Below are 19,131 nucleotides of genomic sequence, written 5' to 3' on the forward strand. Positions count from 1 at the left end.
GTTGTCTGCTCTCATCCTGACGAAGACTCTTACTAGAGTTAGGTGAACAGACCGGGTGGCTGGCTAACTTAGCATTAGATAAGTTGAATACAGCTAAAGTGGCAACATGTATTAGTGGGCTAGCCCAGCATTTTTAACCGTGGTTAACGTTGTAACCTTATAACGTTACCGTATTTCCCATGACTCCTCTCTCCTTCTCTCATTCTCCATATGTATGCATTCATGTCCCATAAATGCATGTTATTCACTTAGCTTCTTCCCCAGAATCCCGCGTTTGTGGTAGCACCTGGATTGTGGCTGTGGCTGCTGCCGTGGTCCTGCTTGAAGGCCACTGCTAATACTGTTATTATTAACATTATTAGTCAAAGTTCGACTATCTTTACTGTTAATATAATTGCCACTGTGTTATTCAATTATACACACTGCTATAAATATTTTGAGTCAAATTTCTATTTCTATTTATTATAGCAGTGCTTCCGACATGCAGGTTGAAAATGTACTTGTGGTGGTGGGTGGCATAGGATGTGACGGTGTGGCAAGTGATGGCTGGGTTTAGTAATAAACTAGTCATACAAAGGTTTATGATCTATTTATTAAAAACAATGACTACTTAACATTTACAGATAATTTAGAAAGAAATAATTATGTACATATTAAACAGACTAGACTAGATGTCAATTAAATCTGGATGGTTTGTCCAATAAATCTTAACCTTAAAATTATGACCCTTACAGTAAGTTACTCAACACTGTCTCCTTCTAACTCCAATTTAATCACATTGGACTAACACTTTCTAAAGTGAATTGTTGTTAATTTTGTTTGTTATGAATCTTTGTTTTGGGGGATCCTAATAACAATAAACAGGCTGTTTTGTACCATACATGTCCGTGTTGCACGCATTGAAATCTCATCTGAACAAATTTATGTCATTCAAACAACTCTGAATTGTAGTTTAAACCTTTACAGCCAACGTAATAAAATCTTGGGTTTTATTTGAATTTTCCATCATTACAGTTCGTGGGTACGGGCAGGGAGACAAACTAAAGGCTTGGTTAGCAACGAGTAGCTCCGGTTAGCTGTTAGCTCTGGTTTGTTCCAGTTTACTCCATTATCAATATAAGCGTGAGTGAAGGAGACTAAGCGTATATCAAATGTGTATTGTATTCGAATGTATAATGTTTTTTTTTTTTTAAATACAATGTTTTTCAATGCTGTAATCTGATAAAATGCCCCTACCAGTCTGGACCTGCAGTTTCTTTTTGGAGACTTTGCACAGTAATTCCAGGACACTAAATCCATAACTGAGTGGTTATTTTTTCATCTTTTAATATGAAAAGGTATTGTTTTACTGTAAGCCCCGGCTATCTTGACTTCCAAAATTTTGCAGGGTGAGTGCAGGGCTGGACTGTGATAAAAAAATCAGCCCTGGACTTTTGAGAACCAGTCCAGCCTACCACAATTAGCCGGACACCACCCCTCCTTGCAGTCCCCTTCAACAAATTTACAGGGTTCTAAAGTAGCACAAAAAGTAACATTCACTAGCCATTTTGTTGGTGGGGAAAAAGTTAATTTTGAACCCTGCATACCAGCCCCTAATACTGCACCTTAGCTGAATGGAAAGTAAGAGACTATGATAGTGTACTCACTGAGTCAAAATGGCTGCCTTGCTCTTGATGGCATGATGACTAAAGGTTGAGGGTGGAGTATGGTGTCATCAGGATGTCTTTTATAGTAAACAAGTGACAAGTCTGTAAATTAAATTAAAGCTGCATTTTGTACACAGTAATTTTATGCAACTTGTGTTATAGTGGAATGTGGTTAAGTAAAAAAAAGTAATATATTTGCAAATGCCTTGCAAATTAGCTTACTAACAGCTAACTTGTCCTCTTTGGTGAACAAAGGGTGCTAAAATAATCATTTGACATGCCTAAATCTCATGTTTTTAGCTAACAGGAACTTTGTAGAGTTGTTTTCCTGTTAGTGGGGTTGGGACTTAAAGGAGAATTCTGGCCAATTTTTATGTCAATCTTGATCGCTATAAATATGCGAGTACTTTCAATTTTAAAAAATCTTACCTGAATCAGTGCAGGCAACACAGAGTAGCTGCAGCTACGTGTACAAGCTTCCACTGATCTAAAACGGCAGTTAAGAAGGGCAAGTTTTAGAGTGCCTTTGTGCCTCTTAACAGACACACAATGCAATTAATATGTCTGTACAACATGAACAGGGCCCTTACGGAACATCAAGATGCGTTCACCTACCCTGTCTCGATCTTGCCGGAGGTAGCTTGACTTGCTATTCACCTGTTGTTTCAGGCAAAGAGTGCAACCCACCTCCTCCCCTTCCACCTCCAGTCATCTACTCCAGCTGACTGATCCGGAACCTCCTTTGGGTTCGTTGCCACTACCGGTGTCTAGATTCCATTGGGGGGTTAAGATGGTTCTCTATCCATATATACGAACTATTGATATTCAATGGCGTCTAATCTCCAAAGACTTTGTACTTTTTATTGCGCTGTACAATAAATCTTTTTGCATATCTGCAAACATGTCTCTCCTGATTGAAATTATGTCTATAACTTGATTGTGCATTATTGGGTTGAGGTTATTACACTTATGCATTATTACACAAAGAAACCAGTGGGGGAAAAAATGGGAAAAAGGGTTAAATGAAAAAATGAGTTTACTCATTTGATGGTTTAATAGGTCATACATTTTGCAGCAATTTTGAAATGCTAGCAATTCTGAAACTTGAGGTACTGATGAGTGACAGGTTATTATGTAACCACTCCAAGTCAAATGAAAGCCACTATTTTACTATTTATTTTATTAAGGCTGTTTCATAGCAAAACATTTTCTGACTGATATTAAACTATTTAAAAAGCACCAAGCTGCAGGTTTTCTTCATCAATTCAAAATATACAACTGGGATACACCCTATGGAATTCCTCTGTACAACTATTAGCATATTTGAGTTTGAGGTGTAGTGGCAGTGACATCTCAGACTGTCTTCCTAAACCTCAGGTAGAGCTGCAGTGCGATCCTGAATCTAGGTACTCTCCCTGTAGAAATTCCTGTGATGCACCGGCTATGTAAATTGGGAGCAGAATATGTATGATGGATAATGGTGTGGTGTGGTAAGTTTCCCTGCCATCTGCCTAGCAGTAGAATAATGAGAATACCTAAGGGGTCTCTGTTACACCAACATCCATATGACTCCCCAACATCTGTTAAGTCACATAGCAGGGCATTTAGAAATCTAAATATATGCTGATATGTTCAGGCAACATGGCAAGGCAAACTAATCCCAAAGCTGGCAGTGATCTTCATCCATTCATTACCAGGCTGATGCATGATCAGTGCACTCACTAGTCATAAAATTGCAACAGTCATAAAGGTCCTGTAAAATGCTTAATTTGCAGGGAAGACGTAAGCAATATATTATGGAGCATGATGCTGAATACATGAATTTCTCATGCCAGAGTAGAGTCCAAATTAGTTGTATTATGTGATACAGTCACAGTTATTAAAAGCAACAAAGGCAGGTTCGAACAGCAGTGGCAAATATAACGTCCAGGTGTAGGACAGAACTGCAGCTTTGGCCCTCACACCTGTGCACTGTAGATCCTCCAGGACACTGGTACTGGCCAGTGGACAAAACCTGACTGAAAATTAGGTGACTAAAGAAAATCTACAAAGAAATAAAGGAATGGCTGTGTAAATAATTAACTTTACTGGGGCCTGTTTTACCTTAAATATGCAGTCAAACCTTTCAATAGGTTATCCCAACTTTATTATTATCTGATCTTAGACACATCATTGTAATTGAGAAAAATTGATCCGTCTGAAGGATTTATTTCTAGATTTACAAATATCTTACTTTTTTGTGGTTGTTTTTGTTTCATTAAAAATATTTTACATTCTGTTATTAATGTATTTATTTCTTTGTGTATGTCTATTCTATTTTCAGAACATATCGTTTGCAGGGTTTGGCCCTAGGCCCAGCATGCAGTGGGCAAGTGGTCAGGTACACTGTGGATTTGTTGCCAGTCTATCACAGGACAGTTAGGCTTTATTTGCACTTGTCATTTTAAGTGTCTTATACCTGACTAACATCCAGATATGATTTAATAAACTTTTGTTTACACTTAAACACATAAACGGTCTCTGTTAGCTACATCATAAATCTGATTGCATCTGTCTTTGTTTTTCAACACTGCATGCAAATCAAGATCAGCCCTTCTCCAGTCCAGAGGGGGGTGGGGGGAGCGGGTTAATGCACTTGAAACCGTCAGCTAACAGCTAAAAGACTTTACAGCTAAACAGTTTAGCTGGGTAGCCTAGCTAGTAACTTATATAATATGTAATAATAAATTTATTTAATTGCTATAAATTAAATGTTTTCCTTCAGAGGTTAGCTGCCATTTTCCATGTAATCTTTAGAATGACAAAAATGATAAAGTGAAAGTAAGCACAAATTACATAACATTCATAATTATCTCATATTCCAATTGTCATATTATTCATCCTACTCTTAGTTATTTCATTGTTTTAATTATTTTATCCAAACTTAACTGAAAAGTTTGCAGCCCTGTTGCTGGTTAATTGAAATATCACATAAAATATATTCCCTCCAGTAATAAAATAATAACGTTTGACGAGAAGAGTCTGCTGCTGAATGCATTGCATTGTTACAATTTAATTAAATGGGCTTTTAACTACTTTTAACCAAAACATGCCGTAAGACCTAGCATAAGATACATGTGGAGATTTGGAAGAGACAACTCCTTGATCTGCCTGTACTTTCATTCATTAACAATTTAAGGCAGGACAGGTAACTATCTACAAATATACAATTTTTTATACATTTCTTGGGATTTACACCCCAACAGCAAATACCTCATTAAATAACTTATGCGCACTGAAAAAGGAGCAAAAAAGTTCTGTCATCTGTAGCTGCTGCTAATCCTGTAAAAACAGCCAGCAATAACTGCCTCACGGTCCGGCTTGGAAAGAGCAAATTAAATGTCTCCTGCTGCATTGCTAAAAGCAGCAGTAGTTCAGTAGTGAAGCAGCTACGCAGCAGTGCTCATCTACATCTGTGTGTGTGTCGGAGCCCCGAGGGCAGGGGGAGGGGTTACAAAGAGCCCCAAGGAGAAGCTACTTTTAAATCTTGCTAGCTTTTCAATATTACAAACCCTGACTTTAAGTCTTTCAAGAATGCAGATGACATAACAGTTTTTAAAAAGTTTGAAAACTTAGTGGACAGTGGACTGACTTTAAAATGTACAAGATTTTAATGGCTCATTAGACATTACAGCTGAGAAAATAAAGTCTTTGAAAGCTGGGTTTTGTGGCAGCTCTGTTTCTTGCTGCTATGTGACCGATCCATGGTACAAGCTGGTTTGAGTAGAGCGAGCACCAGTGGAGTACATTCAGGAGGAGGTCTGAATGGATCAATACATCACAGAACAAAGAGGAAGTGTGCTTCACCAGGGGCCCCAGAACAAGACAGGCCCATTGCTCAACCACTGTCACAGCAGTGTATCCCAGGCATCTCACATGCATCTCACAGAACGAGGATGAAGACAGATGTAAGGATGGGTGGACACAACGAGCAGATAAACAGAGGCAGATAAACAGAGACAAAGGCCAATTGTTTTTACACTTTACATATGCATTAAACAAATTAAACAAGTTTCATTTATTGTTTTAGAAGTGCTGGTAGTCAGATTTTGTAATCCTTGGACAGAGCTAGGCTAGCTGTTTCCCCCTTTTTCCAGTGTTTGTGGTAAACTAAGCTGCTGGTGGTATCATCATCTTCAGCTAGACTAGGAAAACTCCGCCCACTCTGCCCGCAATTTGATTTTGCCCTGCAGCTCGGTCAGGAAACCTGCCTGCTTAATTCTCCTGCTTCAGTTCACAATTTTGCGGGAACCAATCACAAACTGGCTTATCTACCTGGCGCACTATTGGCGGGTTTAACACGATGATGATAGAGAAGTGACCAAGTAGCTTCTGTTTAATTGTCTAATTATATTAACTGTACTTGTAAGTATATATATTGTTCATAAGTTTAATTTACAATACAACTTAATATTTTATGAACTACATGTGTTTTGTGTGCAAAAATCTTAATTTGTAAAGTAACTAGTACCAAAAGATGTCAGATTAATGTAGTGTAGTAAAAAGTAAAATAATTTGCTCTGAAATGTAGTGGAGTAGAAGTAAAAAGTGGCATAGAAAAGAAGACTCCATTAAAGTATAAGTACTTTAAATTTGTACTAAAGTATAGTACTTGAGTAAATGTACTTAGTGATCCACTGATTTACACAAGAGGTCTAAAGGTCTCAGTATGCTTTGAACTAACTTGTTTCTATAACATATCGTCAGACCATGTCTAAAAGCAAGCAAAACCTAACGGATGAATAATCTTTTAGAAAGCATTAGTTGTGCTCTCAGTTGTTCACATGAAAAGGGAAAGAAATAGTCATGTGAAGTTTCTTTTTCACAGCATGCATATGACTGAGAGTGAGGGAATCACTAGCTAAGTTTCCATCCACTTGTCAATCAAATTATCTGAAGTTCAGTAAAAAAAACTTCATGCAAATAAAGCTGGTGAAAGTGTGTTTCCATCTTTTAAAGTGAAAAAAACTTGTGCGCAATGACACAATGTCACATGCTGTTTTGCGATCAAATTGGCATATCAAATTGATTTAAGACATATGAAGGTGTTTCCATTCATTTTCGCACTGAATCACACAACATTCAAGCAACATTTGCGAACAAAGTTTTTCTAGACAAAATGGATTGCGCCGTCTACCAACACATGATCAACATTGCACAAGTTGCAGTGCTTATGTGCTAGCTGATAGCAACATATCAAGCTACAGTAAGAAAACAACAACACTATCAACACATCGCTATGATGATGCAGATGCAGACTTGGCTTTTATTGTCCCTCCGGCATCGCTGCAAGACAACTCTTTTTTGAGACATGTCTCGCTGTTTGAGCGCCTTCCATTTACTCCGGAGGACGTCCCACGGCTTGTCCTAATTTTTGTTGGCCATTTCCTTCGTGAGTTTCTGACAAATTATGGCATTTCTTAGCTTTTTGCTATCTAAAATAGACATTATATTTTGCTTGTAAGTTAAATTTCAAAATTCTCTCGTCTCTTTGTCCGTCCACTTCCATCTGTCTTTGATGACATCCACCATGTGTGCAAACAGTGGAAATACTATGTGGAAATAAACTTAAACTTCTTCTTCTTCGTTTTGTGGCGGGTTACAACCATAAAATGACCTAAAATTTAATGGCAATTCATTATTTATTCAGCAAATCCATCAGTGTTAATTGCATAAGCCGTATATCGATCAAGAGAAAATCCGATGAGACTGAATGTATTTCCTTTGAGTCGATATGAAATTCCATTAAATTTCAATGTTTCCATAAGGCATTTTTTATTTGATTTCACTTAATTTCGGATAAAAACGTGTGGATGGAAAAATAGCTACTGAAGTCACACTTAACATTACAGTTTCAGGTCAAGGTTCGCAAGAAGAAAGAGAAAGGTAGCATGGTGCTAAAACAGTCTCAGAAGTATTTGCAACTTGCAAAACACGATGCACAAATTGATGCTGAATGATTTGTATCCGTAAAACTGTATTGGATATGTGCCTCTAATTTGTGCCTTGTGAAACACAATGTAGAAATTAATGCAGAGTGATTTATATCCGCAAATGCGTTTCTGTGTCCATACATCTAATTTGTAATTCGTATTTCATCATTTGTAAAGTGACTTAGTATTTCTCAATGTAAATATATTTGTAACTCTCCTTCTATTTGTGTGGGTACTTTTGAGACTGTTTTTCCGCGCCATTGTTGTCACAAACAATTTGTGTCTCAAGTGACAATCCCAGCGTGCTCCAGTAGATGGCGGTAATGCAACACTTATGGATACCAACCGCTGTTAAACTACATGAAGACTATGTAGAAGCTTTCTCAATTGTTTCAGAGACGGTTGGCAGAATCTACTTGCCATTCCTCCGGGTAAGTTTATATTATTAGGACTGGCGTCAGATAAATAACATTTATGTAGTCAATTTGCTTTGTGTTGTTTGACAGTTTGCAACTTTTTGGAATGTGCTAACGTTCCCGTTTTTGTACAGTTTGAACAGCGATGCTAACTTAGCTGTTCAAATTCACCTATTTTGCTTGATTTCCGTCTATTTCCCTTTCCCAAAAGGAAAACCTTATAACAGAAGAACTGCAAGGCCAAAATGCATGTATGTGTGTACAATTGAAACCTAAATTCTTCTAGTTTCGGAAAAGGGGCTTTTGATTAGCATGAAACATACACAGAAATGCAAACAACAACAGGTTCAAAATAGTTGTTTTGGTCCCATCTAAAAATCTTAATTTAAAACCAACAAACAACTTAAACATACTTTGTGCCACACTATGCACACATTCCTTCTACACCTTGTCAACAATACCTCTATAGAGTTTCAGAACTCTAGTCCTAACTTAATGAGAGCTAGGGAGTTTTCAGTATTGTGTATTACAGGTGTCACTTGTTTGCAAAAACCTATCCAAAACCTCTCCAAGTGACAACACTTTATTAAATGCTTTTAGTCACTTCTATGCTTTATTAGAAAAAATAATAAAGACTTAAAATTAATTACAAAACCTTTTTCATGCAAACACTACTGAACATATTTTTTTCTCATACATCACATGTGTGTTACTGCTGGCTCTGGGAGGCAAGACTTAGCTCTGTTGCGCATCCACTTGGACTGGTTCCCATTGGATGTTCCCATCATGCTATATGGAGAGGCCAAGTCCTTCCCCTTCACCATGGGACCTTACCTCGGAAAAAATATGAACGGTAGTGAATAGGGAAAGACAAATTATTTTTTATCCCGTTTGAATTGAGCCATGGATTACAAATATGATGTTCATCAATTTAAAAGATAATTTTTCAACCAAAGAAAGTCTCAATTTATTGTTAAACTGTTGAAGTGTAAGACTGTGAAAATACGTATATTAGAAAGACTCGCACTTAATTGTCGCATGGATGACGTCTCGCTGAAGCCACAAGGCTTTTGTGTATTGTACACACAGACACACACAGATTACACAGTTTTAATGTTACTCAAATGAGCAACTTGTTCTTTTGCTTATCTGATGAAAACACCTCACTGGATAAAACACATTGGAAAAGGTAACATTACATACACTCTTTATTATTAGGAACACCATACTAATACTGTGTTTGACCCCCTTTCATCTTCAGAAATGCCTTAATTCTATGTGGCATTGATTCAACAAGGTGCTGAAAGCATTCATTAGAAATGTTGGTCCATATTGATAGGATAGCATCTTGCAGTTGATGGAGATTTGTGGGATGCACATCCAGGCATGAAGTTCCCGTTCCACCACATCCAAAGATGCTCTATGGTTGAGATCTGGTGACTGGGGGGCCATTTTAGTACAGTGAACTCATTGTCATGTTCAGAAACCAATTTGAAATGATAGAGCTTTGTGACATGGTGCATTATCCTGCTGGAAGTAGCCATCAGAGGATGGGTAATGGTGGCCTAAAGGGATGGACATGGTCAGAAACAATGCTCAGGTAGGCCGTGGCATTTATACGATGCCCAATGGCACTAAGGGGCCTAACGTGTGCGAAGAAGAAAACATCCCCACACCTTACACCACACCACAGCCTGCACAGTGGTAACAAGGCATGATGGATCCATGTTCTCATTCTGTTTACGCCAAATTCTGACTACCATCTGAATGTCTCAACAGAAATCGAGACTCATCGGACCAGCCAACATTTTTCCTGTCTTCAACTGTCTAATTTTGGTGAGCTCTTGCAAATTGTAGCCTCTTTTTCCTATTTTATTCTATTTATTATTACGCAGTGCTTCGACATGCAGGTTGGAAAATGTACTTGTGGTGGGCTGGCAAGTGTACGGTCGTGGTGTTGGTCGGCTTGTGGCAAAGTGTGATGGCGTTGGGTTTAGTAATGAAATATCTCACAAAGGGTTGTAGATCTTTTAAGTGACAAAACAGTGACTACTTAACAGTTGTTACAGATAATTTAGAAAAACTAATTTGTACATATAAACAGACTAGCTAGGTGTCATTAAATCTGGATGGTTTTGTCCATAAATCTAAAAACTAAAATTATGACCCTTACAGGTAAAGTTCTCAACCTGTCTCCTTCTAACCAATTTATTCACATGGACTACCTTGTCTAAATGAATTGTTGTTAATTTATGTTTGTTATGAATCTTTGTTTTGGGGGATCCTATAACATAACAGGGCGGTTTGTCATACGCCGTGTTGCACGCATTGAAATCTCATCTGACAAATTATGTCACTCAAACAACTCTGAATTGTATTGAACCTTACAGCCAACGTAATAAATCTTGGGTTTTATTTGAATTTTCCATCCATACAGTCTGGGGGACGGGCAGGGAGACAAACTAAAGGCTTGGTTAGCCACGAGTAGCTCCGCTTAGCTGTTAGCTCTGTTTGTTTCCAGTTTACTCCCTTATCAATAAGCTTGAGTGAAGAGACGAAGCGTCTACTCAAATGTGTATTGTATTCGAATGTATAATGTTTTTTTTTTTTTAAATACAATTGTTTTTCAATGCTGTAATCTGATAAAATGCCCCTACCAGTCTGGACCTGCAGTTTTCTTTTTGGAACTTTGCCAGTAATTCCAACACTCAAAATCCTAACTGAGTGGTTATTTTTTTCATCTTTTAATATGAAAGGTATTGATTTTCTGTAGCCCCGGCTATCTTGACTTCCAATTTTTGGCAGGGTGAGTGCAGGGCTGGACTGTGATAAAAAATCAGCCCTGGACTTTTGAGAACCATCCAGACGCCTACCACAATTACCGGACACCACCCCTCCTTGCGGTCCCCTTCAACATTTACAGGTTCTAAGAGTAGCAGCAAAAGAACATTCACTAGCCATTTTGTTGGTGGGGACAAAGTTAATTTTTGAACCCTGCATACAGCCCCTAATACTGCACCTTAGCTGAATGGACCGTAAAAACTATGATATTGTACTCACTGAGTCAAAATGGCTGCCTTGCTCTTGATGTCATGATGCACAAAGGTTGAGGTGGGTATGGGTTCATCAGGATGTCTTTTATAGTAAACAAGTGACAAGTCTGAAATAAATTAAACTGCATTTTGTACACAGTAATTTATGCAACTTGTGTTATGTGGAAGTGGTTCAGTAAAAAAAATAATATATTTGCAATCCTTGCAAATATCTTCTAACAGCTAACTTTTCCTCTTTGGTGAAACAAAGGTGCTAAAATAATCATTTGACATGCCAAATCTCATGTTTTTTTAGCTAACAGGAACTGTGTAGATTTGTTTTCCTGTTAGTGGTGTTGGACGTAAAGGAGTATTCTGGCCAATTTTTATGTCAATCTTGATCGTCGTAAAATGCGAGTACTTTCAATTTAAAAACTTACCTAATCAGTGCAGGCAACACAGAGTACGCCAGCTACGGTACAAGCTTCCACTGATCTAAAACGGCAGTTAAGAAGGGCAAGTTTTAGAGTGCCTTTGTGCCTCTTAACAGACACACAATGCAATTAATATGTCTGTACACATGAACAGGGCCCTACGAACATCAGATGCGTTCACCTACCCTGTCTCGTATCTTGCCGGAGGTAGCTTGACTTGCTATTCACCTGTTGTTTCGGCAAAGAGTGCAACCCACCTCCTCCCCTTCCACCTCCAGTCATCTACTCCAGCTGACTGTCCAACCTCCTTTGGGTTTCGTTGCACTACGGTGTCTAGTTCCTTGGGGGTTAAGATGGTTCTCTATCCATATATACGAACTATGATATTCATGGCGTCTAATCTCCAAGACTTGTACTTTTTTGCGCTGTACAATAATCTTTTTGCATATCTGCAAACATGCTCCTCCTGGGATTGAAATTATGTCTATAACTTGATTGTGCATTATGGGTTGGTTTATTACACTTATGCTTATTACACAAGAAAACCAGTGGGGAAAAATGGGAACAAAGGGTTAAATGAAAATGAGTTTACTCCTTTGATGGTTTAATAGGTCTAACATTTTGCAGCAATTTTGAAATGCTAGCAATTCTGAACTTGAGGTACTGATGAGTGACCATGTTATTATTTAACCACTCCAAGTCAAATAAAGCCACTATTTTACTATTTATTTATTAAGGCTGTTTCATACAACATTTTCTGACTGTATTAAACATTTAAAAGCACCAAGCTGCAGTTTTTTCATCAATTCAAAATACAACTGGATACACCCTATGGAATTCCTCTGTACAACTATTAGCATATTTGGTTTGAGGTGTATGTGGCAGTGACATCTCAGACTGTCTTCCTAAACCTCAGGTAGAGCTGCAGTGCGATCCTGAATCTAGTACTCTCCCTGTAGAAATTCGTGATGCACCGGCTATGTAAATTGGGAGCAGAATATGTATGATGGATAATGGTGTGGTGTGTAAGTTTCCCTGCCATCTGCCTAGCAGTAGAATATGAGAACCTAAGGGTCTCTGTTACACCAACTCCATATACTCCCCAACATCTGTTAAGTCACATAGCAGGGCATTTAAAATCTAAATATAGCTGATATTTCAGCAACTGGCAGGCAAACTAATCCCAGCTGGCAGTGTCTTCTCTTCATTACCAGCTGTGCATATCATGACTCACTAGTCATAAAATTGCAACAGTCATAAAGGTCCTGTAAATGCTTAATTTGCAGGGAACGTAAGCATAATTATGGAGCATGATGCTGAATACTGAATTTCTCATGCCGAGTAGAGTCCAAATTAGTGTATTATGTGATACAGTCCAGTTATTAAAAGCAACAAAGCAGGTTCGAACAGCTGCAAATATAACTTCCGGTGTAGGACAGAACTCAGCTTTGGCCCTCACACCTGTGCACTGTAGATCCTCCAGGACACTGGTACTGCCAGTGGACACAACCTGATGAAAATTAGGTGACTAAAGAAAATTACAAAAGAAATAAAGGAATGGCTGTGTAATAATTAACTTTACTGGGCTGTTTACACTAAATATGCAGTCAAACCTTTCAATAGGTTATCCCAACTTTATTTTATCTGATCTTAGACACATCATTGTAATTGAGAAAAATTGATCCGTCTGAGGATTTATTTCTAGATTTACAAATATCTTACTTTTTTGTGGTTGTTTTTGTTTCATTAAAAATATTTTACATTCTGTTATAATGTATTTATTTCTTTTGTGTATGTCTATTCTATTTTCAGAACATATGTGTTTGCAGGTTTGGCCCTAGCCCAGCATGCAGTGGGCAAGTGGTCAGGTACATGTGGATTTGTTGCCAGTCTATCACAGGACGTTAGGCTTTTTTTTGCACTTGTCATTTTAATGGTCTTATACCTGACTAACATCCAGATATGATTTAATAAACTTTTGTTTACACTTAACACACATAACGTCTGGTTTAGCTCATCATAACTCTGATTGCATCTGTCTTGTGTTTTTCAACACTGCATGCAAATCAAGATCAGCCCTTCTCCAGTCCAAGGGGGGTGGGGAGCGGGTTAATGCACTTGAAACCGTCAGCTAACAGCTAAAAGACTTTACAGCTAAACGTTTAGCTGGGTAGCCTAGCTAGTAACTTTATAATATGTAATAATAATTTTTTAATTGCTATAAATTAAATGTTTTCCTTCAGATGACTGCCATTTTCCATGTAACTTACAATGACAAAAAGGATAAAGTGAAGTAACCACAAATTCATAACATTCATATTTACTCATATTCCAATCATATTATTCATCCTACCTAGTTTATTCATTGTTTTAATTATTTATCCAAACTTAACTGAAAAGTTTGCAGCCGTTTGCTGGTTAATTGAATACACTAAAAATATCCCTCCAGTAATAAAATAATAACGGTGACAGATCGCGGCTGAATGCATTGCATTGTTACAATTTAATTAAATGGGCTTTAACTACTTTTAAAACAACATGCCGTAAGACCTACGCTAAGATACATGTGGAGATTTGGAAGAGACAACCCTTGATCGGCCTGTACTTTCATTCATTAACATTTAAGGCAGGACAGGTAACTATCTACAAATATACAATTTTTATACATTTCTTGGGATTTACACCCCAACAGCAAATCCTCATTAAATAACTTATGCGCACGGAAAAAGGAGCAAATATTCTGTCATCTGTACTGCTGCTAATCCTGTAAAACAGCCAGCAAACTGCCTCACGGTCCGGCTTGGAAAGAGCAAATAATGTCTCCTGCTGCATTGCTAAAAGCAGCAGTATTCAGTATTGAAGCAGCTACGCAGCAGTGCTCATCTCACTCTGTGTTTGTTGTCGGAGCCCCGAGGGCAGGGGGAGGGTTTACAAAGAGCCCCAAGGAGAAGCTACTTTTAAATCTTGCTAGCTTTTCAAATTACAAACCCTGACTTTAAGTCTTTCAAGAATGCAGATCATAACAGTTTTTAAAAAGTTTGAAAACTTAGTGGACTGGACTGACTTTAAAATGTACAAGATTTTATGGCTCATTAGACATTACAGCTGAGAAAAAATAAAGTCTTTGAAAGCTGGTTTTGTGGCAGCTTCTGTTTCTTGCTGCTATGGGACCGATCCTGGTACAGCTGGTTTGAGTAGGCGAGCACCAGTGGAGTACATTCAGGAGGAGGTCGAATGATCATATCCCAAACAAAGAGGAAGTGTGCTTTCACCAGGGGCCCCAGACGACAGGCCCATTGCTCACCACTGTCACAGCAGTGTATCCCAGGCATCTCACATGCATCTCACAGAACAGGATAGACGATGAAAGGATGGTGGACACAACGAGCTATAACAAGGCAGATAACAGGACAAAGCCATTGTTTTTACACTTTACATATGCATTAAACAAATTAAACAAGTTTCATTTATTGTTTTAGAATGTGCTGGTAGTCAGATTTTGTAATCCTTGGACAGAGCTAGGCTAGCTGTTTCCCCCTTTTTTCCAGTGTTTGTGGTAAACTAAGCTGCTGGTGGTATCATCATCTTCGCTAGACTAGGAAAACTCCGCCCACCTCTGCCCACAATTTGATTTTTGCCCTGCAGCTCGGTCAGGAAACCTGCCTGCTTAATTCTCCTGCTTCAGTTCACATTTTGCGGGAACCATCACAAACTGGCTTATCTACCTGGCGCACTATTGGCGGGTTTACCCACGATGATGATAGAGAGTGACCAAGTAGCTTCTGTTAATTGTCTAATTATATTAACTGTACTTGTAAGTATATATATTGTTCTTAAGTTTAATTTACAATACAACTAATATTTTATGAACTACATGTGTTTTGTGTGCAAAAATCTTATTTTTGTAAAGTACACTAGTACCAAAGATGTCAGATTAATGTAGTGTAGAAAAAGTAAATAATTTTCTCTGACAATGAGTGGAGTAGAAGTAAAAAGTGTGCATAGAAGAACTCCATTAAGTATAAGTACTTTAAATTTGTCCTAAAGTATAGTACTTGAGTAAATGTACTTATATCCACTGATTTACCAAGAGTCTAAAGGTCTCAGTAGCTTTGAACTAACTTGTTTCTATAACACTCGTCAGACCATTGTCTAAAAGCAAGCAAAACCTAACGGATGAATATCTTTTAGAAAGCATAGTTGTGCTCTCAGTTGTTCACATGAAAAAAGAAATAGTCATGTGAATTTCTTTTTCACACGCATGCATATGACTGAGAGTGAGGGAATCACTAGCTAAGTTTCCATCCACTTGTCAATCAAATCTGAAGTTCAGTAAAAAAACTTCATGCAAATAAAGCTGGTGAAGTGTGTTCCATCTTTTAAAGTGAAAAACTTGTGCGCAATGACACAATGTCACTGCTGTTTTGCGATCAAATTGGCATATCAATTGATTTAGACATATGAAGGTGTTCCATCATTTTCGCCACTGAATCACACAACATTCAAGCAACATTTGCGAACAAAGTTTTCTAGACAAAATGGATTGCGCCGTCTACCAACACATGATCAACATTGCACAGTTGCAGTGCTTATGTGCTAGCTGATAGCAACATATCACACTACAGTAAGAAAACAACAACACTATCAACACATCGCTATGATGATGCAGATGCAACTTGGCTTTTATTGTCCCTCCGCACTCGCTGCAGACAACTCTTTTTGAGACATGTCTCGCTGTTGAGCGCCTTCCATTTACTCCGAGGACTCCCACGGCTTGTCCTAATTTTTTTTCCATTTCCTTCGTGAGTTTCTGACAATTAGCATTTTTCTTAGCTTTTTGCTATCTAAAATAGACATTATATTTTGCTTGTAAGTTAAATTTCAAAATTCTCTCGTCTCTTTGTCCGCCACTTCCATCTGTTCTTTGATGACATCCACCATGTTTGCAAACAGTGGAAACTATTTGGAAATAACTTAACTTCTTCTTCTTCGTTTGTGGCGGGTTACAACCATAAAATGACCTAAATTAATGGCAATTCATTATTATTCAGCAAATCCATCAGTGTTAATTGCAGCCTTATATCGATCAAGAGAAAACCGATGAGCCTGATTATTTCCTTTGAGTCGTATGAATTCCATTAAATTTCAATGTTTCCATAAGGCATTTTTTATTGATTTCACTTATTTCGGATTAAAAACGTGTGGATGGAAATAGCTACTGAAGTCACACTTAACATTACAGTTTCAGGTCAAGGTTCGCAAGAAGAAAGAGAAAGGTAGCATGGTGCTAACAGTCTCAAAAGTATTTGCAACTTGCAAACACCGATGCACAATTGTGCTGAATGATTTGTATCCGTAAAACTGTATTGGAATTGTGCCTCTAATTGTGCCTTGGAAACACAATGTGAAATTAATGCAAGTGATTTATATCCGCAAATGCGTTTCTGTGTCCATACATCTAATTTGTAATTCGTATTTCATCATTTGTAAAGTGACTTAGTATTTCTCAATGTAAATAATTTGTAACTCTCCTCTATTGTGTGGGTACTTTTGAGACTGTTTTTCGCGCCATTGTTGTCACAACAATTTGTGTCTCAAGTGACAATCCCAGCGTGCTCCAGTAGATGGCGGTAATGCAACACTTGGATACCAACCGCTGTTAAACTACATGAAGACTATGTAGAAGCTTTCTCAATTGTTTCAGAGACGGTTGGCAGAATCTACTTGCCATTCCTCCGGGGTAGTTTATTTATTAGGACTGGCGTCAGATAAATAACATTATGTAGTCATTTGCTTTGTGTTGTTTGACAGTTTGCAACTTTTGGAATGTCTACCGTTCCCGTTTTTGTACAGTTTGAACAGCGATGCATTAGCTGTTCAAATTCACCTATTTTGCTTGATTTCCGTCTATTTCCCTTTCCCAAAAGGAAACCTTATAACAAAAACTGCAAGGCCAAAAGCATGTATGTGTGTACAATTGAAACCTAATTCTTCTAGTTTCGGAAAGGGGCTTTTGATTAGCATGAAACATACACAGAAATGCAAACAACAACAGGTTCAAAATAGTTGTTTTGGTCCCATCTAAAATCTTAATTTAAACCAACAAACAACTTAAACATACTTTGTGCCACACTATGCACACATTCCTTCTACCCCTTGTCAACATACCTCTATAGAGTTTCAGAACTCTATGTCCTAACTTAATGAGAGCTAGGGAGTTTTTCAGTATTGTGTATACAGGTGTCACTTGTTTGCAAAAACCTATCCAAAACCTCTCCAAGTGACAACACTTTATTAAATGCTTTTAGTCACTTCTATGCTTTATTAGAAAAAATAATAAAGACTTAAAATTAATTACAAACCTTTTCATGCAAACACTACTGAACATATTTTTTTCTCTACATCACATGTGTGTTTCGCTGGCTCTGGGAGGCAAGACTTAGCTCTGTTGCGCATCCACTGGACTGGTTCCCATTGGATGTTCCCATCTGCTATATGGAGAGGCCAAGTCCTTCCCCTTCACCATGGGACCTTACCTCGGAAAAAATAAGACGGTAGTGAATAGGAAAGACAAATTATTTTTTATCCCGTTTGAATTGAGCCAGGATTACAAATTGATTTTTCATCAATTTAAAAGATTTTTTTTCAACCAAAGAAAGTCTCAATTTATTGTTAAACTGTTAAGTGTAAGACTGTGAAAATACGTATATTAGAAAGACTCGCACTTAATGTCCATGGATGACGCTCGCTGAGCCACAAGGCTTTTGTGTATTGTACACACAGACAACACAGATTACACAGTTTTAATGTTACCAAATGAGCAACTTGTTCTTTGCTTATCTGATGAAAACACCTCACTGGTAAACACATTGGAAAAGGTAACATACATACACTCTTTATTATTAGGAACACCATACTAACTGTGTTTGACCCCCTTTCATCTTCAGAATGCCTAATTCTATGTGGCATTGATTCAACAAGGTGCTGAAAGCATTCATTAGAAATGTTGGTCCATATTGATAGGATAGCATCTTGCAGTGATGGAGATTTGTGGGACACATCCAGGATGAAGTTCCCGTTCCACCACATCCAAAGATGCTCTATTGGGTTGATCTGGTGACTGTGGGGGCCATTTTAGTACAGTGAACTCATTGTCATGTTCAGAAACCAATTTGAAATGATTCGAGCTTTGTGACATGGTGCATTATCCTGCTGGAAGTAGCCATCAGAGGATGGTACATGGTGGCCATAAAGGGATGGACATGGTCAGAAACAATGCTCGGTAGGCCGTGGCATTTATACATGCCCAATGGCACTAAGGGCCTAACGTGTGCGAAGAAAACATCCCCCACACCATTACACCACCACCACCAGCCTGCACAGTGGTAACAAGGCTGATGGACCATGTTCTCATTCTGTTTACGCCAATTCTGACTACCATCTGAATGTCTCAACAGAAATCGAGACTCATCACCAGCCACATTTTCCTGTCTTCACTGCTAATTTTGGTGAGCTCTTGCAAATTGTAGCCTCTTTTTCCTATTTGTAGTGGGATGAGTAGTACCCTGTGGGGTCTTCTGCTGTTGTAGCCATCCGCCTCAAGGTTGTGCGTGTTGTGGCTTCACAATGCT

This window comes from Etheostoma spectabile, chromosome 9 (assembly GCF_008692095.1).
Source record: "Etheostoma spectabile isolate EspeVRDwgs_2016 chromosome 9, UIUC_Espe_1.0, whole genome shotgun sequence".
Classification (NCBI taxonomy): Eukaryota; Metazoa; Chordata; class Actinopteri; order Perciformes; family Percidae; genus Etheostoma; species Etheostoma spectabile.